Below are 22131 nucleotides of genomic sequence, written 5' to 3' on the forward strand. Positions count from 1 at the left end.
TAAGAAACGTGACTAGTAAGAAAATTCTTCGCAATAGTCGTGCCTATGCGATTGGATTTTGAAAAGAGGCGCGATCGCTTCGATCTTTTGGAATGCATTCTCGACGAAAAACGTCTCCTCATAATTCAAACTCGCTCCGTCGGAGAGATTGCGTGTGATTACTTTTTAGCGAACGATACACCTTTCCCAGCATGATGCACGTGCGCGCGAAAGGTGAGTATGTCAAACGCTTTTGGGACGATGCGTCATAGATCGTTATCGTGTTGAAAGTAGCGGCGAGGCGGCGGGCAAAGTGTTTCGAAACAGAAAATAGTACAAAAAAACCGCAGGAACACGCCGCGCGAATCCAGCATTTCGATATCGCTGTTCACCCATCCGCCCAAGCTGCCGCACCCCCTTCTTGATCGTTCCACTTGTAGCCGCCGACCGCAGTCAGGCACGAGACTCATGTTGATGCCTTGTTAACATCCGCGAAACGACCGTCGGGAATCCCGAAGAGCCTGTCGCATTAGATCTACCCGAGAGGAGAAAGCTGTCTCGAGCTGGTACGCATGTTCGTGAGACCCGATTGAGACTAGACCATCTTTGCCATAGATCACACGATCGAGTGTTTGATTTACGCTGTCGAGAGAAAATTTCGCAATCATCGAGTTCGACAGTGTCGGCTCAAGTCCGCAATTCTGTCCATTTTCAATAGTTGCATAAAAAGGGCACGTGTGAAAAATAAAGTCATTGTATCTAAGCGAAATTCGATTTCAAGCCAATACATTAACAGAAAAGAGTGGTTAATTTAAAATTAATATCTAATAGTAATTTAGATATTAGATCTAATAGTAATTTATGGTCCATCATTAATCATTTATTTTTTGGTTGTTCTAATACGAAGTAGAAACAGTAGAAACTAGTAAAAAAAGTTTCCTTTACCACGACTTACAATAATTATTTCTCTATGTGATTATAGTTACAAGCAGCAAAAATTTTTTCTCAGTGTACGAACCAAATGTTGCATACATTTGGGAATGTTTGCATATTGCAGAATCAACAGTTTCAGTTTGGTCCTCTTCGACCAAAATGCAAGAACACTGTCTCTTTGTTTGAAGAGCAGCCAATTCGCTGGGCGGCCTACGAAAGTACGGAGCACTTTGGTTTCTGCTGCCGAAATATGTAGAAACTTTTTGTATCAGAGAACCCGGTTTCCGGATTCCTCCAACCGCCACATACTTCAAGAGCTATTACATCGCAAAGTATGCATAGCCAAGGTGAGGAGATACAGCGTCGGCACGATAAAACGGGATCACCCACACGTGGGAAAGTGCGAGGTCTGACCGTGGGGGGTCCTGGTCCTGTTCTATCCTACCTCGTATCTTCCCTCTTTCTTTTTATTTCTTCCCATCCGACAACTCGTTCGTTGCTTCGAGAACGTAGTTGTCCCTGCAATGCGGAATCGTATTTCTTTCAGCACAGTGGTCCGATATACAAGCCGGTTGGTGGGTAGTTGTAAGGGTCCTTCATAACGGCGCTGAACGGATATCATGGGAGTTCGGCCGGTTGTGCCGGCCATTTTGTCGGAACTCGTGCGGTCCTTAGAAATACGTACGTTCACTATCCAAACCGACTAAAATCTCCAAAAGTTACGAGACAATTTGCCTTTTAACAAACGCGACAAAATCTCCAAGCTGCAATCCGATATAATTGGCGCTGACAAATAATTACTAACGCTGACGATTAATTATTGATAAAAACATACGAAGGACGCATCAATCCGGAAGTCAGATCAAGCAATTATCAATTGAATAAACTGAATTAAATTAATGACATCTACACATCACAAGAAAATATGAAATAAATATATTTGCACTCGCTTCTTTTAGAAGAGTAAGGCCCACAGTAAAGAAATTATTTTTAATTTTAATCGTGGCTCACACAATTAACGACTGATAATTCCTATGAAATTCAGATTTGATCGAGATTTCATTTTATTTAAACTGAATGTTAATATCCATGTCACACATGCTGCAGAAAAAATTATGTCTGCGCGAACTGATACTTTTTTTTCTTACTTGACCGACTCGAGGCGCGCATCTTGTGAAGCAGTGCTTGTGTAGCCGCTCTCTATTAATGCGCGCATATTTGTATCCCGGCATCTCCGATTACCATGAGCGAAGGCTGCTTTCGGCTCGCGATCTCTCGGACCACCGGCGGTACCGGTAGAAGGATTGCTTTAATTTTCCCGACACTCACGTCAAATATATCACAGCTGGGGCGATAATATATTAACGGTCCGAGTAGTAAAGTATAAACCGCGGTCCCGCACAAGAGAGATCAACGCTCCTTTCTTCCTTTCTGTCGTCTACACTCGAACACACGCGATGTCCGTTGTTAACCGCGCCCCGTCGCCTACTCTACATTCCGCTGTCAATTAAAATAGAATAGCGAGCATTTACCGGAGCGTGGAGAGATAATTATAAAGGAAATCCGAAGGCGATCGATTCTACGCGGCAAGATGGTAGATGCGACGTGCATCGGTATATCCAGGTATCGATCGTGATGTCTGGGTGGCGGTAGAATCTCGTTTCTCGTTAGCTCGCAAGAGGGTCGGCTGTTATCGTGCCTCTTGAAAAGACAGCCCTCGAGACATTCAAAGATCCGCAGGTGACGATATTGGCGTTGAACCGCCAGCAGCTACGAATGGTATGTTTGCTCAAAAATTTTATGAAAAGCTGTCCCGAACAGCAACTTTTAATGCCACATCTATTTCACAAGAAATCACATAAATTTTCCCTCTGATCATAAAATGTGGATATACATAGTAGTCATAGTAGTAATTTTCTCCGTGCAGTAGCGACGTATCATTAAAACACGATAATGCTATGATAAGTGACAGTACGATAACGCTAATGTTACTTGATACAGTTGATCGATACGACGAGAATTTCGCGAAGAAATTGCGACGTTCTCAATGAACGTAATGGCGTGAAAACGCGGGCGCGCGTGCGCTCGCTACTTGAGTAGCGGCATCAAGTAGCGTCACGCTCTACCCTCTCGGTTTCACGCTTCTCAAACTCGAGCGATCCGCGGGCATAATCTGCGGGCAAATTGCGATTTCACGGCCCGCCAGTTGCGGATGCTACCCCAAGATCTACGGGATCCACGAGCGCGTCCGATTTCGATGCCGCCGACACTCTGGGAAAGAACGCCGACCGGTCATTCGAGAAGCTCCGGTCCACGCTGGCGCCAACCATTTATGAAATTATACGGAACGAAATTAATACCCCCAAAACATCTCTTCCGTATCATCAAAATAATTTGGTATCTCCAGTTCATAATAGATTTGCCGGTTAAATAAATGTTCCTCCGCCGACATCCCAAAGCGACGATCTTCTCACGGGAATGTTTGAAAAAATTGCCGACGCTTATAATGGAGATGGAGGCAAACAAATACATCAGAGACTGAATTAAAATAATTATTAATTAAGATAAACTGCAAAACGTGCAATTTTTTTATTTTAATTTTTTGAAAACAACATTGCGAAAAGTAGTGCAAACATTCGAAATTGAAGAGAATTTGCTTTATTTAAATCGAACGTGACTTTTATTAAGGATGTTATACTTGAAAATTTACCGACAAGATACTGACTTGTTTCTGCAAAGTTCTGACATTGTATTAGTTGCACAGAATTGCAAATGCTTTCGCACAATTGCTCATTCGACACATGTCGTTTCGACGATCGCCTCTGCGTATCGACGCTTTTCGAGTTCATCATTCTCTTTAACATTCCGTTAACACATTCCGTTAATATAGATTGCAAATTAACCATATTGTACAGTACGTGCTGCACGATAACTCGTGAATTATTCGCGATACGCGAGATTGTTCATTAAAGACCATGACTCCTCCGTCGCGCGAAGGAAGAAACGCAAGGATCAAGCGAAAAATTTTCACCCGTACGCGCACGTCGTTCGCCAGGGCGTGAATATGGTCACTCGCGATTCCGCTAGCAAGCAGATCGTATGCTCAGGCACGTTTGGGCCACATAGACTGTGGTAAAGAACGCCGCGGAACGCCCCGTGCAACGTGTAGCAAAACACGACGCAATTACAGCGCGAACGTGCAAAGTCCGACGACAACGCGCCGGTTAATTGTATGCACACCCTGGCACATTGTTCGCCGAGAGGCATTCGGAACGACCGCCCGTGAGACCCTGCCGGTAGTTCTTCGTTCGGAGGACCGTAAAGAGGCTCGTGAGCCTGGAGATGACGCTAACTGTTGGCAAAGTCAAGCGGATAGGAAGTCGTATATCGCCCATTCGCGAGACCCTTCTCGTGGCGGCCAACATTCGCATCGGTTCGTTCGCACGAAGAGTTTTTTTTTCGATTCGCCCGCGAAGAAAGAACACAAGAGGATCACTTCGACGGTAACTCTGACGGTTTTTCATCATTACGTAGCTAGTACGAGTAATAATCCATTATCATGTCGTAAAGATGATACGTAAAAAATCGAGAGTTGATTTATCAGATTCATTTGTATTCTCGCGCAATCTAAGTTACATCGAATCACAAAAATCACGTGTTTTGATTACATTTGACGTCGACCTAACAAAAAATAAAATTAGTAATAAATGTCCTAATTAGTAATAAATGATGCAAATGAATTAGGGATGATGTTTGACGGAACCCTCGTACGTTTCATACGATGTAGTTATTCTCAACTATCCCCGATTTCCCTTTCTCCGAATTGACGGTTATCTTAGAAAAACCGTATATGGTAAAGAAGAAAAAACAAAGAATAGTGGAAGATGCAGGAATCGGTTTGCATCTTCTAAGAACTATAACGCAACTCTAAGCGTCTTGCAATCAACATTTTTTGCAATCCATCGCGATTCTTCGGGTCACGTAACATAAATCGAAAGGAAACGCTTCAGGGCTCTAAACTTTTCTATAGGAATATGCAGGGTAACCTATTGACATAGCGCTATGCTTATATCATTCTATTGAAAAAGTCGTGGTGAATTATTAACGCCTCACCACTACCTTGATTTATTAGCGCGCAGGCACTGGTGGGTCGGTTTGAACGTGAAGAAGCGAACGGAAATGCCCGGGGTCGGTCGGTCGGCTCGAAAGAATCGGCGAAGTACGAGAACGCAAGTCTCTTCAAAGTATATAGCGGCTTCCAATTCTACGGTTCACGAGTCTGTTGGACTCCGTAAAGCCATCAAACCTGGCAAATATTTGGTCTGGTGGGAAGAAGCAAGGGGCACGGGGGAGGAAGGTGAGGTGGGCGCGTTGGCGGGGCCTTAAACTCACCGTGGGCACGAGACCCCCTTAATGAAATTACAGGGAGAGCGCTGCCGGCCAATTAGCGTGAGAATGTCGACTAGCAGCGAGGCTAGGGGGTGTCGGACGGAAGATCCTAACTTTCTCTCTCTCTCTTTCTTTCTCTCTTTCTCTAGGCTGCGAGGCAGAGAGCGGTCGTGTGTGGATGTGTGTATGTGCCAGAGAGAGAGAAGACGGACATCCGAGGCTGTCCTCGTCGTTTCGTTGGGGCCTACCTGAGTAGCCCCAGGGACTCATCGTCGGGACCAAACACGACGTTATCGGGGCCCCCAGAGCGCCTTGTTTCGCGGTGTTGTGTGTGGCTATTGAGTTGTCGGTCCCGCGGGGGACACATACCGAAACCTCGTGAAACACGATCGGACACGGACACACACACGCGCACACAAACGGAACTATTCTTTCATGGGGATGCAACGATCGAGACCTCGATTGATCTACCTCCTCCTACGCTTCTCTTCCTCGTCCTCTGCTCTCCTCTTGCTTTCATCTCTCCCCTTGGTGCATTCTTTGCTTGGCTTGCTTCTCTCGAGCAGGTATCCGTAATAATTTAATTGTTAACAATTCAATTTATTCCTCAAACTTTTTATTCCGCACGTTTTCCAGTTGATCACCGAGTCCGAAATTGATAATGCCAATCACGTCCGCACTCTTTGTGAGGCGAGATAAAAAATTCGATCAATTCAACGTGTTTAAGAATTGACCGCACTATTGCGCACGGACCACGCGGTGTCACTTTGATACGTAATAAAGGATCGCCTGAGAAAGCAAAAGACGACGATGACGGAGCAGTATATACGCATAAAAGCGTGATAACTCCGTCGTGTGTCAGAAGCAGTTAACCCCCGAAGAGCGAGGCCGCGTTCCATCGCGCGGCGAACGATATCGGCCTCGTAATCTCGATCCGGTTTAAGCCCAAAAATGCTACACGCCGGTGGGATGCGTGTTAAGGGCGGGACGTGAAGCTATGTCGTTCTCTACCCGCGCGAGGATGCCCCCCCTGGGTTTCCCACCCCTTATCGACTCCGGTCAGACCGCCCATGAGTATTCTACTCAAAACAAGCACAAATGCATTTACCGCGACAAATGCAAGCCATTCGGATCTCCCCTGTTTGGCGCAGCACTAAAAAGCCGGTCACTTTGACGTCTGCGGCGGCCGCAGAGTGACATGGTGGCCCACCGGTCGGAAAAGGGGCTCGGGATTCGACGCCACGGGGGTCTCGCCCCAAACTAATAGAGAAATCACCTGACGCTGATACCTCCCGCTATTGGTAACGCCGTTCACTCACGCCGCGCCGATGAGAGAACGCGCCTCTTCTACGAGCCTCGTAAATCCACGACTTATACGGCTCATGTCAGACCAGAGGTGGTCTATCCGGCAACCTTCCTTTCTTTCGAACCTGCTCTAGTGTGTCATGTGGTCCCCTAGAGCGGGTGATGGCTGCGGCAAATTGATCGTTTGTCGGGTTTAACGAGGAACGAAGAATCAATTCTCCGGCTACGTTATTTTGACAGCACGATGAAGCCAGGCCTGATCGGTATTACGCATGACCGCGACAAATAATCTTTGAAATCCATTAATCGAGATATTGATGAAGATCTTATGCCCGATCTTTGGTCACAAACGTAACAAAGGCGTCGTAACTCGCGCATAACTCGGAGAGTTGAAAAAATCGTGAAAAATTAATCCTTCAAGATAAAAGGAAAAGAGAGAAAAGAGTCGGTTGCGCTTGTTGGTGCGAATGTTTAAACTTATGGGAAGGTAATAATGTTCAAAAGTGACAACGCACGCGCCGAATACTTTTCCGGACTTGCAACTATTTTTCTCTTTTTCGTATGTAACTGTTTATATTTTATATTATAGTAGAAGCGAACAAAGAATTCTTCGATTTTCTCTTTCGATCAACAAGAGACATGGAGACGATAACTCGTGCATTAACCGGGTGGAAAGTGGCCGACGACGAGCGGCATCATTAATGCCTCGAATCGCTGTGACCGTGATGTCGCATTTGCGCGCCGGTAGTCCAAGTGGAACAGATAAAGCTCCGACGTGAGAAAGCGGCATGGCGAATAAGCGGAGGTCAGATTTTGCGGATCGCGATCTCGTCGGGATGAATGAGAGGAATGGCGCTCGCTTACGGCTACCAGCGTTGTGTTCATTGAGCTCCGACATCGTTCTGCTCTTTGAGAGTTGTCTGAGGAGGTGGGTGAGGAAGAGAGAAAGAAAGAGGAGGAGGAGGAGGACAAGGCAGGAGCACGAAGATGGAGGAAAGCGAAGCCGAGGAGCGGAGGCGGAGGCGACGGCGACGACGGCGGCGGCGGTCTGGTTTTGGTCTGGGTTGTTCTGGTGTCGCGTTACCGTGGAGGCCACAAAGGATCGCGGAGGATTCTTATCTTAGTATCGCCTAACTTGTTAACATACCTAACCTACCCGAGGAGCTCATCCGGCACCTTGGGACAACTCAATCCCCGAGTTTTCTCTCTCTCTTCCTCTCTAACGCGACAACCTCCGGCTCTCTTATTTGCCTCCCTCTTTTCCTCCTCTTCTTCTTTTTTCCGCTCTCCGCGGTCACCCTTTTCTTTCTTGCCGCTTCTTCCCGTTTTTAGTAGTGCTGCGTTAAGATAACGACCTTGTACGCATTTGGGCAGCTCATGCCCCGTTTATATCGGCCGACCTGAGGGGCTAGATCGACCGTTCGCTAATGCACGCTCCGCGAAAGACGGACGGAGGACGACTCTGGAACATGAATATTTATCTTCCCGGATTCCCGATGAGCACTTTTGCTCAAGGAAAGGTGCCGTGCTTAAGTACCGGTCGATGTTACGAACCGCTCGAGACTCCCACGGTCGAGATGTCCTCGGATGAATCAAGCGCGCTCTCCCCCCTTATTGCGTTTGTTTTCCTTTTTTTTTTCTAATAAATTTCCGCCATATACAGGCCGCCGCCGCTAATGGATTGGTAACATTTGCCTTGATGATTATAAAAAACATCGACCTCGTGAAATATATTATCGTTGCAGCCTAATAACTTCTGGATCAATAAACGACGACTTTATCGGCGCACGAAAAGTTGCGCAAAAAATGCACGCAGAAAAAAGTTATGAAAATTAATTCACCACGAGCCAAGTTCTAATAACCTCTCGTTAATTTTCGTCACTTCCACAGGGACAAAAAAAAAAGAGCAATATGTGAGGGTCACTATGTACAAATAGGAGATTACGATGTAAACTCCCGGGTCGTCTAAAGGCGCGATCAAATGTCAAACGAAGGCGCCGCCGTGCGTTTTCTCTCTCCTGGTTACACGAGCCTGTGGGAGCGCAGGGAGAAATGCGAGGTAGAAAACACCGATAACACGCACGATAAATAAAGCCGAGCGAGTTTACGCTCGTTAAAATGTCGCTGGCGGACAGGACGAGTAAGTCATCCTCGGTTTATGCTAATCTCGCCGGCTGCTAGGGCCCCGTCGTCAATAAATTCCGGAAAAATATGCTCCAATTACAGAAATGACTCATCAAGTAATTGCGTATAAAACAAACCGCCTCGCGAGAGATGCCTATGCGATGATAACGGCGGTGCCGGCGGCTTTGCATTCGGAGCACACGCGGGACACCGAATAAAGACGTAGATAAGACATACTTTCCCAAGACGTCTCACGCGATCGACCAGATTTACAGTAACCCTTTGTGAAATTTCAAACGGATGCTCGAAATTCCGTGTGCGGCGGATTAACCGTCGAAACAGAAGGATCTCTTTTCTGCAATGACTCATTCGCGATTGAACTGCACCGAAAAGTAACGCAAAGATGTCGTAATTTCGACATTTAATGGATATCACTTCTTTTTATCAGACTTTTCGTGCGAAAAAGAAATTTTGATCATCAGTATGTCTATAATTCATTAATATGTCTATAATACATCTATTCTCTATAACTGTTGTAGATAAACGGCTTCTCTGACACGATTTCAAACAACTCGAACTCCTGGCACTTGTTTCCTTACCAACAGACTTATACATATGGTTGCGTTTCCCAGGAACCGTACATGTTTTATTTACAAATTAATTTGAATTAAGATGCCACGGAATTTGCAAGTACAACTTAATCGTACTGACTTGCACTAAATTCGTTTCAATTTAATTATATGCTTACGTCATTCGTTTGTAAAAAATGCTTGAAAACAGTAGAATTTTATAAATTTTAATTTCTTATGACAAAATTAACGTCTGAAATTGATACATTCAATTGCTTCGCGACGATTAATTGCAGGTAGACGCTCTAATTTTCCTTTGAATTCGCGACATGCAACAAATATTGTTATTTGTAAAACATAATCTTCTTCCAGGCAGGAGTCTCCACCGTGACAAGGAGCGAAACTACTTAAACGTATCACTTAACCGATAACGAAGATCTCTACGTTCCCAGATCTTTTTGCATTGTATCCCAGCGTGAGATAAGCTTCGATTCGCACTGCCGACTCGTCAATGAAATCAAGCGGACGATCTGCACGTCGATCGCGATCGTCTCGAGACGATTTAACATGACATCGCGCAGTCGACGTCGCGCAAACGGACCGGCCTGTAAAGAAGAATAAGTCGCGCGCGTCGTGCTCGTTATGATTGCGAAAGCCATTTCCCGCCGTATACGGCAGTACGTCAGCATACGAGACGTATAAATTAGATTTCGCGATAATACAATAAATTGCGCTGAATGCATTGTAAACGTCTCGTCCGGGCGCGGACGATATTTTACATCCGGAGTCGCGGGCACGCATCCTTCCACAGGACGCGTCCGAATGGGTAATAAATAGCGCGCGATTCCCGAATCGAATGATTTAAAATTTCATAAAAGAAGATCGCGGACCCGGCGTTGGCCGGCAGGCCGTCGCACAATGTGTATAACTCTTCGCGGCGACGGGGTTGCCTCGCGCTCGCGCGAAGCCAGTTCGAAGCACCTAAATAAATCGTGGGAAAGGCCCGCGTCGCGTCTAGAAACTTTTATGGGCGATCGTTTCCTCGTGCCACGGAGAGTCGCGAGAGGCCGATAGTCCTTGCCAACTTGGCTTCCACGAAAAGCGATCACTAAGTACTTATTGCGCTCATTCCTTCGCTCGTTACGTTCCGCGGTGTTATGGACTTCACTACTAGGTATGCCCGAGATTTCTGCGATGACGTTTCTTACCAATCGCTCCGCCGAGCGAAATGTTTGTTTCGCGGGAGTCGCGAATTAATTCGACTCGCGACGCTATAAATTTTATTTTCTCCCCTTCGAGTCTTTCGTCAAAGAGTGACAAAGCACCTGGACACGTATCTAATCTTAAAATTTTTTACTATTTCGATCTTTAAAATGTTGAATCTTTAACGAAAAAGAATAGATATACATATGCTAAATATATACACCCAAAAAATATAAACCGAAAAATTCTGGTTGACCTTATCAAAATTCTTGAAGTTAAACAGAAATCTTCATAATCTTCAGGATTTTGGTAACTTCAACCGGAATTTCTCGTTTGCTCATATTTCACTTTAATTAATCCGACCAAATTTTTTTTCGCGTATTATTCTTTTTTCCTTTTGAATAAAGAGGAATGTTTACTTGAAATAGTATGCCCTGTTACTAGAAAAAATTTCTATCGAAAACAAAATTGTAAATAAAAGACGAAATTCTTTCAACTTTAAGAATATTGTGCTTAGAATGTTTCTCTTTTAGAAAAATCCAGAAGTCACATATAAAAGTAAAATTTTCTAAAATTCAAAGAACTTCGCTAAGAATAAGATTATATACTTTTAGGTGTGCACACATGTGTTTTATGCTGAAAGTTTAAATATTTATATTTAATGACAAAAATAATGTCCAAGATTAGGCGCGTGTCCATTGTTTTACTTCTTTGAAAAATTGATGTTCTGTGAATGAATGAATGAACACACACGTGCATGTAAGAGAAGCTTCAATGTACTTCAATGCGACGAGGGTAAATATTCGAGTGATTAAGTAAATTTAATAATCTGAATGCGCGATGACGCGATTAAAATATGCGAGCATGAATTAACGAAGCAGAACGCGATGGATAAGGAAGCGGACTACTGCATCTAGTTATGTAAGTGTAACAAAAACAAACAAAATAGGACAAACCGCCCGAGGAATATATCGAAGATTAATGCAGTCTCATGGACCATGGATCCGCATAATTTACATGCTAATACATGGATTCAATGTGCGCGGTTGCTCGACGGCCTAGCGTTGACGGCGTGTACACAGCGGCACAACACATATACATGGTCGCACAAATATGCCAACCGACCATCAAGTCATCATTTCCATTACACGTATTCATCCCAGCGATTAAACGCCGCGGATGAATCTAAGCCACCACACAAGATGGATCGAGCAGTAAGATATTTAACTCCGCATTAGAAATTTCTGTTGAATATATTTCACCTAATATGACATCTCCGATGAGACATGGTTCGGAGATCTGTCAACAAGATATTGTCCTCTCTGGACAATTTCTGGAGAAAAGAATCATACAAGACTATCCGTCGTAATTTAATTACCAAATTTTCGACATTGAACGATTTCCACAAATTCGAATCAGAATTCGATTGATTGTAAATTCGACGTATCTGGCGAGATAATAATAAGCATTGTCATAATGGATTGCTCAGCCAAAACTGAACGGCTCTTTGACTATGCAATCATGACTCTCGCGCACCGGCTATGATAAGGGGATCACCGACTTTTCGGCGATCTTCTTTGTCACGGATAACGGCTGAGAGTATTCCCAGTTTTCAGTGCGGTTTCACGGCTCGACCGACGTTGCGTTACCAGCGCGATTTTTACGGCCAATAAAAATATTAGTAGGTGATCCTTTTCCACCAGAGCCGTGCTCGCTTGTCGTTTTCTGCCGTGCGCTTCGGTCGATACTAACCCCTTCGAAACGGACAGAAATTCCACCGTGATTCTCTCTCTTTTTCAGTCCAACGGGTCCGCGACCAAATGGATTCCTAACTCAACGATCTCCTGACGATATATTTCATATTTTATGATTTGTAGAATGTTCTCGCTCGCATACGCGCTCTTTTTTGATCGTCGGGCCTCTACCGTGTGGAGCCACGGATCCAGGTGCCTGTCTTCGACAAAGAAACGGCGAGATCAGACGGCGGGGTGTAATTCTAGACAGCTAAGTCGCTAAATATATTCGCCACTTTGTCAACCCGCCATTCGTGTTCTGCCATTTTCAGCGAGTCTTATTCATCCGAGACTTCACCCCGCGACTCACAAACACACGTATGCTACGTTCGCGTCGCCAAAACTCCTCTCTCTTTCTCTCTTTTACACAATTCGATAGATCGCCAAGTATACCCGCGCAATTCGGAAGAAGCGCGTAATGGTGGAAGTGAGAGAACGAACAAAGGCAGCCCTCTGACGTCCAATTACATGACGTTCCTTTAATTATGCAGCATCGGTGGACCGGCCACGAACAGTTCGTAGGAGGCAGCTAGCGGCTTTAATTTGGGTCTCTGGAAGTTTTGCCGGAACCCGCTGCCCGCGGCGCCGTACGTGGGAATATAACCTGGACAGTGGATGGATCGGTATGGGTGGCCGTCTACGCCACGCTCCATCGTGTCCTTGGTCCTTGGACCAAGGTAGTCGTCCGGTCTTGTCTTCTTTTGCGGTTGGTCTCCCGCGGAACCGAGACTCTTCTCCGTATCGGATCGAAAGAGAGAGAGAAAGAGAGCTCTCGGCCGGTCGAGCACCGAATTGGCCCTAAGACGCCGCTTTCTAATCAACAACTTTTTACCGCTTAGCGAATTTTACCCCAGAATCAGGTCCATGTCGTTCTTTTAGCTTCTGCTGGTGACTAACACACTTGCATGAGCTTCCGATCGGATTATCGTGCGCTCGCTCGGCTTCGAACGATGCAGCGCGGATCGTCACCGAATCTTTTTTCACCGCACAGACGACGAAATGTGTACAGATACAATTCATTCCCATCAATTACGTACTTTCGCGAACTAAATCGGGACTCTCTAAATTTCTTCAAATAACATCTCACTCAAATAGGGATTGAAAAGTGTCGGTATTTTCACTCGAGGTGATGGAAATATTGCCACTCGAAATCGCAAGAGTAAATGTCTTACAAGTAAACCCAAAGTTAGATTCCAATTTCTTTCTAATTTAGCACAACTATAGAAGTACGAGAAATATTAAGGTCATATTTTTAATTTGGGCAACTTTGAGTTTATAGCTTTTTAATGTTCTCACTCCTATCAATACAACAAAAATGCATAAGAAATAAAATTGAATATAAGATATAGGCGTTTTTGGTTTGCTGATTATGAATATAAAGTCAAATGTGTAAAATTATTTGTATAAACAATAAAATGTTTAAACAAAACATGTAAAAAGTTAAAATAAATTATTTATACAAATAATTTCTCGGTTTGGCCTAGATTTGAACCATTTTTTACTAATTTAGTACAGATTTGAAATATTTCGGTTGGAATCTCGGCTAAAGAAATTTAGAATAGTTTGTGTTTCAGCTATGCCGATTTTGTTAAAATTTTAATTAAAATTGCCGGATTTCTCTCTCTCTCTCTCTTCCGGTTTGGCCGAGATTCGAACTATTTTTGACTAATTTAGCACCGATTTAAAATGTTTTAGTTGGAATCTCGGCTAAAGAAATTTACAATGGTTGTATCTCAGCTATGCCGATTTTATTAAAATTATTTAACTATATTTTGTATTCAATTTTATTTCTTATTCATTTTTGTTGTACTTGTTGATGATAGAAATGAGAACATTAAAAAGCTATAAACTGCCCGAGAAACTCAAAGTGGGCCAAAATGAAAAAATATGACCTAAATATTTTTTGTACTTCTACATTAATTAAAGAAATCTTAAGAGGATGCAAGATAATTATGATATAAGCTATTTGGTAATATATTCCCGTTTACGGTAAAACTGCGCACGCGAGTCTCAGAGTAATCTAAGAGAAGAGAAGAAGAGAAAAACGAAGAAAAAAGAAGACAATCATGAACGAAATCTAAAACGAGAGAGAAAAACGGAGAGAGAGAAAGGGAACAGAAAGAAAAAATAATATGTAATATATATAATAAAGGACTCATAAATAGTTGATAACTTTATGCATCTGCTTTTTGCAGCCGCGTCTTCATCACCGTAGCAGCCGCTGGCGACGGTTGATTTTACAGAAATCGCGCACAAGGAGAAGCGCTTCGTAAGGACAACGATCCTAAAGACGCGCGTATGCGATCCAAGGAGGCGAATAAGATGGTGCACTTCGTAAACAGAGATTAGAGTAAAATCAGCGAACCATTGCGGTCAGCCTCGCAGTATCTTGCGCGTCGGAAAGTCCGACGTACGGTCTCGCGTTTTTCAACGCGACAATGTGCACGTAATGCTAATCCACATTCATTGCGGCCGCGCGCGATACTTAAACGATACGACTGGCCGCCGAAAATGGCGCGGATATCGCACCAATATCGCGCGACCGCCCGCCGTTCGCTTTTGCATCTCGCGAGAGATCCGACGACGACTGTTGCGCGCTTGGGCTCGTTTGGCTCGTTCGCACCGTCGAAGAAATACCCTGACAGTTACGTCGATCGCTGAAATTTAGCGTACGGCTCTGCGCGTCCACTTTCCACGTAGAAGCGCAGGTAGATGAATTCGCCGGTGATTAAGTTAATCCACCCGAACGTTGATGACGATGATCTCCTCAAGTGGGCTGTGAAGCCACCACTTCTCTACGTGGCGTATGATTTATGAAGATTCTAAATCGGAGCCTTTGGCTCCGCACTTTTCGAATTCTACGGCGAAGACGCGCGCGCACGCCACTCGTAATTGGCACTCGCGCGTACCCGAAAGTATAGCTTTTGCTCGCGCAAACACCGCGCAAATAAAGCAAGAAATGCTTACGAAATGAGCAAGAAGATAACTCGGAGAAAAGTGAAACGCGCGCTCCGTGTAAGAATTTGAAATGTTACTGAATTATCGACACCGAAGTGTATATGTAATTTGAGAAACGGGAAAAAAAATATCTTTGATACATTCCGCTTTATTACGTCAGATCTGTCCTAGATCTCGCTAATATGGAACGTTAATAATTCTTGTCAACCAGATAAATTCATGTTTTATACTCCCGTAGAGAGCGTAGAGGATAATTTCCCACCTACAACGGGCCTCCTTTCCAATCCGATAATGTCGATCTGATACATTCTAATGAATTTCGCCCGCGGCCCTGCGATTTTTCCCGAGAGTCGCTAATAGATTAGATAATTAGTAGATATTTCGCTCTCGAATCAAAGATAACTTGCGAGGTCTTTCTCAAGCGTAGTTGAGATCGTCTAGATAGACAGATAAATTTGTCACAGCAACTTTACTAATTGATTTGTAAAAAAATACTTTCTACTATATACTAAACGTCGCGATAATTATAAACATCTATCTGAGAAGTGTACGCGAATTTGGCAGCAATTTTACTAGTTGATTAATAAAGATTGCTCCCTCACGAATAATTTATTAATAGAAGTAAGAAGGAAATATGAAAATAAATGTCAAAATTTACTCGAAGAAATCATGTAAAATGCTACATGGAAACATGAATGCAATTTTTAGTAAATTTGCAGTTGCATCAACAAAATTTATAATTTAAAAATTTAAATTTCATTTTTACATTATCATATGTTGTAAATTTTGATGATTAATTCAATACAGTATATTTGCTTCATAAGTGTAATTGAAAAAATTTCAGAGTTTTCATCATCGATTGTATCACGCCAAGATAATCGTGACAATTTGTCTGAGTGTTTCAAATGACATATTTTCGTGACGAAAACCTCTCCTGTTCACTATCATCATTGACGGATCATGGGGCAGAAAAATATCCGTGATGTCCATGGCCGTCTCGAGATCGATCTGCAGCAACGCAAAGCGCGATTTCTAAGAAGGGCGTTACGTTTTTGCGACGACTTATCCGCTCTTTCCTCCCGGCACGGCTCTATCCGACCGAGAATTATTTCCACCTTGCTCACCAATTGGCTTCTCCACCGCGACGTTGCTTAATGACCGTTCAGTGACAAATAGACCCGAACAGCTAGCGCTCCAGATGTTCGCCTTCGGCGGCGTGCTATGGCCGTTGAATAATTGTACATACATCGATGGATATAGGTACGCGACTTCAAACCGCTCGGTACCGCCTTCGAGTACTCGCGGTTACAGTTGCCTGCCTCGCGCTGCCCGCCCCATGAATGCGCGCATTAATGCGAATAGTCGGACACGCAAAAGTGCCGAGCAATTATATAACTTACGGGCATCCAAGTCGTTGTGTAAAAACTCGCGTCTTCTTACGGACGAGCGCGGCAAATACTCATTCCTATTTCAATCGCGATTTACACAAATTCGCCTTCTTACAGCGTATTGTCTCTTCCCTTTAAAGATGAAAGAAAAAGTATGCATTAATTTGACGCAAAAGATTTGTTATTTTTCTATTAAATTCTCGTACAAAATTAAAATCTGTTAAATTCTTGTAAGTGTCAGAAGGAATACAAAAAATCCTCGCGCGTTAAATGTCTAAAATTTCAATAATAAATGATTAATAATTGGAAATTGGATAATTCGATTTCTATTTTATTTGACAAACACGGCAAACATTTTGCGCCAACCGAAGCTTCGGGCGCCAACGAGAACGACTCATTTCGGTGGTCGCGCTCTTCGACGCGCGGAGAAGAGAAGCGGCTCGAGAGAGAGATGGATCGCGCGAGGCTGCGGCGAGAGCATCCTAACTGGCGCGTTTCGGCATAATTTTCGGTGTGCCTCGATCTTTATGCAGATCGGGAGCAAACATCTAGTCGGACCGGCTGATTGGTATTCCTGACGGCACGCGGCTCCTCACTTTCCCCCCCAGATTTATCGTACAAAATTCAGCCCGCATTTTTATATTGATAATCACTCCGAGAGGCAAGCGGGAAGAAGCGAACTCAGAAGGGGAGGAGAAGTACGAGGAATGTGGGATGGGTGAGTGCAGTCATGATTGTGACGTCACGACGACAGTAGTAGCGCATTATCGGGTTGCGGATAGAACGAGAACCCCTAGAAATTCATCTTATGGTTTTCATCAGATTGATCCCAATCAGTGTGATTTGGCTTGTACAAAGTAACAGATCCTAATTATTAATAATCCTTATCACATTGAAAGAATACTGTTGAATACTGTTGAATCAATATAAACAGCGCCGTGGAATAAATCTCCTTAACTCAATAACAATGTTATTGGAACTAATACTTGAGTTATTAAAATAAATACGTCATATGTTGTTTTAATGATTCTAGTGTTAGTTTCAATAATATTGTTATTAAATTAAGAAAACTGATGCCCACTATAGCGCTGTTGATCAATTCTATTAATTCAACAGTATTTTTCCTGTTTATAATTAATCTGTACATATAAAATAGAATGGGTTTATCTGTGTGATCTCTATTAACTACTAAACTCTTTGACTGATCCAACCAAATTGTACATAGTTGCTCTTTAGGATCTTACGGAAAATATAGGCTCCCTGAAACCTGAATGCCCCTTCAGCACGATTTTATCTCTTTAACACTTTGTGATAATTCGGGCAACACTGGGTAGTTTAAGCTGGTTAATTATAAGCATAACCTAATTATTAATAAGGTCCTGATTGTCATGCTGCGTTACAGTATCTATCAGGTCATCATCTTATACAAACTAGATAACTAATTGAAGTAAATTTAACCAAAACCACAGGATAAATTTCTAGTCGAGAAGGTTTTATCGCGTGTCGCCTCGACCCAAATCGCTGTCGACTCTCTCGCACAGTCGGTGCAGCGTTTCAAGATCGCGTCTACGTGTTTTCGCAGCTTCGACTAGGCCACGCAAGTTACATGATAAGACATGTATATATTTACGCTCAAACAAGTAACAATTCACTCGGCCATTTATTGAGTCATCGGCGCAACGAGAGTTTGCTCCAATAATTATCGTGAAGTATGTGGATTCCGGGTCGCTCGTGCGCGAGAATAGCTGACAGGATGAAGTGACAGGGACGAAGGAGCGCCTATGCACGATATTAAGATGTTTGGAGAGTAAACAAAGAGTGACATCGAGTACACCGCTTCGTGAGCGCAACCAGTCCGTCATGCTAGCACCACGTCAGGTGGCTTTTCGTGAACCGCCCACGATGTGTCTTCGTGTAAACCCGCTTGGCGAGAGAAAGAGAGAAAAAGATAGAGGTCTCTTCCTTCTCGTGAAGCGCATCAGCCTATTCTTGAGCGAATAAACTCGTTAATGCCGCGAGCCAATTTCGCTGTTCGGTTATTCGCTCGGCCACGACTCATCGTCCGCGATGAATTGAGTGAGAGAGAGAGAGAGAGAGAGAAAGAAAGAAATCGCGACTTCCGCCAGTTGTCATCGAACTCTGCCCGACCTCTTCACCGCGAGCGCGAAGAACCTTACCGGGACTGAGCAAACGATGAGTTTGCAAGTATCTCTTCGCGCAAATAAAATCCACGGCGGTAGACAGACGCTCGGCAGACCGGTGATTGCGAGCCTCGCGAGCTTCGCTCGCTCAGTGGATGACAAATAATGATTGCACAATGTCTGCTTGATCGCTGATACGAGACGCGCTGATAAGATCGACGGGCATATCGAATGTGGCAATGGTCTCAGTGCTTTGGAATGTATTAGGACTGCGATGTAAAGGTGCGCATCGTTTCGCGCTTGTGTCGCATTGTGTATTTTACACAAAGAAATACACGAGTTCTGTTCGCTTTTCTTCTTTTTCTCTTTTTTTCGTATATATGTTCTTTCGCTTTCTTCGCGAAAACTTTGAGGATTGTTTCTTCGCATGGTCGGTTCGCGAATCCAAATGAGGAAATGTATAGCTCACGATTCCGGCGATCAAACACGCATAAAGATGTTGCGAATAGATCTGACAGCAAGCCGAAACAATTCTATCACCGTTGCCCGGCTGTCATTAACTACGACTATGACTAACCCACTTTATTCTCGTCATCATCTCGTTCTATTATTACGTCGATTTTGCAATAACCAGACAGTATTAAAACATAAATCTATTCTTGCGATATCGCCGTGAAAAGTCATTCTCAATGTTCTAGTCGAAAAATCGAACTGAACCCCCTCTCTCTCTCTCTCTCTCTCTCTCTCTCTCTCTCTCTCTCTCTCTCTCCTCTCTCTCGTCGAAAGCATTGTTAACTATTTATGTCGGCGACGGCGATAACGATAATCGGTTTAATGTTGCAAGACGACCGGATCAATTTCTTCGTAACATTGTATGCGAGCGCGATAAAAATATGTGGATTCCCTTTGGTGGGCGATTATTCGCGAGTGCTTAAGGTACATCGCTGCGGGTGACGCAGTTCAAGTAAATATCGCCGATAAGGGCTCAGGGGTGGACGCGAGAAGCAGGTAAGCCGAGCCGATAACGCTTGCAGGTGTCTCGATGCTGATCCACGGGAAGTCTGACGCGACGCATATAACCACAGCAGCAGCAGCAGCAACACAGTAGCAGCAGCGAACGTTCTCGGAGGCGCCGATGACATAATCGCGGCACGTCCGAACTATGTCACCTGCACGATCGTTATCACGGCGAGTGCATGCACGGCAAAAAAGCCGACCCTTTCCGAGTAATAACGCCCGGCGGATGATAGCTGCCTGGAGAGTTTTTCATTTCTCGCCGCGCTGAGCATATCACGCGTCTCGCTTACCGGATATCACTTAGATATTTCCCGTATCAGTAACCTGTCAACGCTACGACGATCGCGGAGACGACCGCTGCAATTAGAACGTGCGACGTGCTTACGCCGACGAGCGGGCTCGCTTCGTAAACACATGTTGCACCAGATCTTTGTTTTCGTAGATAAACAACGGCGTAAAAAGTCGTATCTGATCTTGCTGCAATAATTACGAATGGCTGATTCATAAGGCGCGCGGGCGTGCATGAACGTTGCATTCGACGATTCGAGAATTCGCAAATCGTTGCGAATGCCTACCAGACCGAGTCGTTTCCCCGAAAAATGCTATTGTTATGCTCTTAAGATTCATTAGGCTAAAAAAAGATAAAAAGAGTCTATGAGAGCTTGTTTTACAGTGCAATAAGTCAGAAGACAATCAATTATTCAATTTAAATAAAGAGACGACTTTATTTATTACAAACCAAATTTTTGGATGAATTCATCATTTAGAATTATTAAATAAATGGAATCATCTCCTTATTTCATAATTGATCGTTTTCTAGTTTAGTGCACGGTGTAAAATCCGCGCACACAGACTGCTCTTTTTATCTATTTGATTGAATTAATTTTGCCGTTTTCTTTGTGTAATATACAAAGTTGCGACGTAGGATGCACCAGAAAATTCCACATAGAGAGAGTTTTTTCTTTCGATCTCCCTTTCATCGGACGCTTCTTATATAACGGTGCCTATATTTTAATTAGGACACCAGGCTCTCTCGATCTTGCATTTTCGGTAGCGTGTTAAATCGCCGTTTCTTTCAGAGCCGTTTAAATCCCCCTCGATTTAAATTCCGTGTCGAATCAATCCGTTCGATCGGAGTCGACTCGACACAACGCACATTTCGCATAGTCGCGCTCGATCGCGTCAATATTTGCACTGACGGACGGTGAGATCAAAGGCGTAAACAACTCGCCTGTTCCACAGAGCGGCGCGAGTAATCGTCAAGTCTATGCGGAGGCGATGAAGAATAGCATCGGGAACGCGTGGAAATCGCGGCCACGATACGACCCAAAGAGCAGGTTTATCGACCGCGATTTTGGGAACGCGTAAATTAGGCGCGCTTTCGAAGCTGATTCAGCGGGGCAGGTCGTCCCCAACAGGGACCACCGATGCCGAGGATTCCGAGAGTGAATCATTGATACTCGATACAGTCGATAACCGTGCCGAGCCTTTCGCGATTCCGCGATGCGTGGGCACTCGACGGAGCCACCGGGAGAGATCCTGTCCGGTTAGATCAGCTCTAATTTTACGAGGCAAAGGCAGCCGGCGGACACGCGCGTGTGTCCGCAACGCGGGCCTCATTTTGACCTGTCAATTGGTTGTGTCGTGGCCGCCCTGGTGCGTCGCTGAATTAATTCGCGCTATAAGCAGTTATTACTATGTCTCAATCGAGAAGCTGCCGGTCAGCCGGGAATCAATTAACATCGCCCGAACTAAACCCACGGGAACATTGAAACCTCCTCCAGACGGCGCAGTCAGCTGTCTCTCCTCGCTTCCTCCCTGATTTTTCTCCCCTCACGTCGTTCTCGTGTCGATCAACGGTGTCTGACTGTCGAGTTATTAGAACAGCGGAAGTATTCATGTTAATATTGAGGTGTGGTGTTTTCGAGAAACTGCAAAAATGCGACCAGTAAACAATATAAGACTCTCCTTTTCTAATCACCTCTAAAACTCTAAAGAGTTTTCCTTTAAGATTGTGCAATGTCCGATTTCTTTCTTCTTATTTCTTTATTCTTGATTTTTTGTCCAATTTCTGAATAATACTTTGCTTGTAAAATGTCTTTACAATGTATTCTATTTTTTAAAATATAATTAATGTGTTCTTTACTGAAATGCTGTATTTATGACTAATAGTTCAGCTATAAGTGCAGCACTGTAATCAGAAAAATCTTGCTGAAAGGATTAGTTAATAAGTAGCGATCGTTCCCATTATTAATACAGTTTGCAAACACAGACGGTATCATCACATATAAGGTACATGGAAGCCGCTAATTTCGTCGCCACAAAACATCGA

This window comes from Odontomachus brunneus, unplaced genomic scaffold (assembly GCF_010583005.1).
Source record: "Odontomachus brunneus isolate Ranch 3 - 2012 unplaced genomic scaffold, Obru_v1 Obru_scaffold_044, whole genome shotgun sequence".
Lineage (NCBI taxonomy): Eukaryota > Metazoa > Arthropoda > Insecta > Hymenoptera > Formicidae > Odontomachus > Odontomachus brunneus.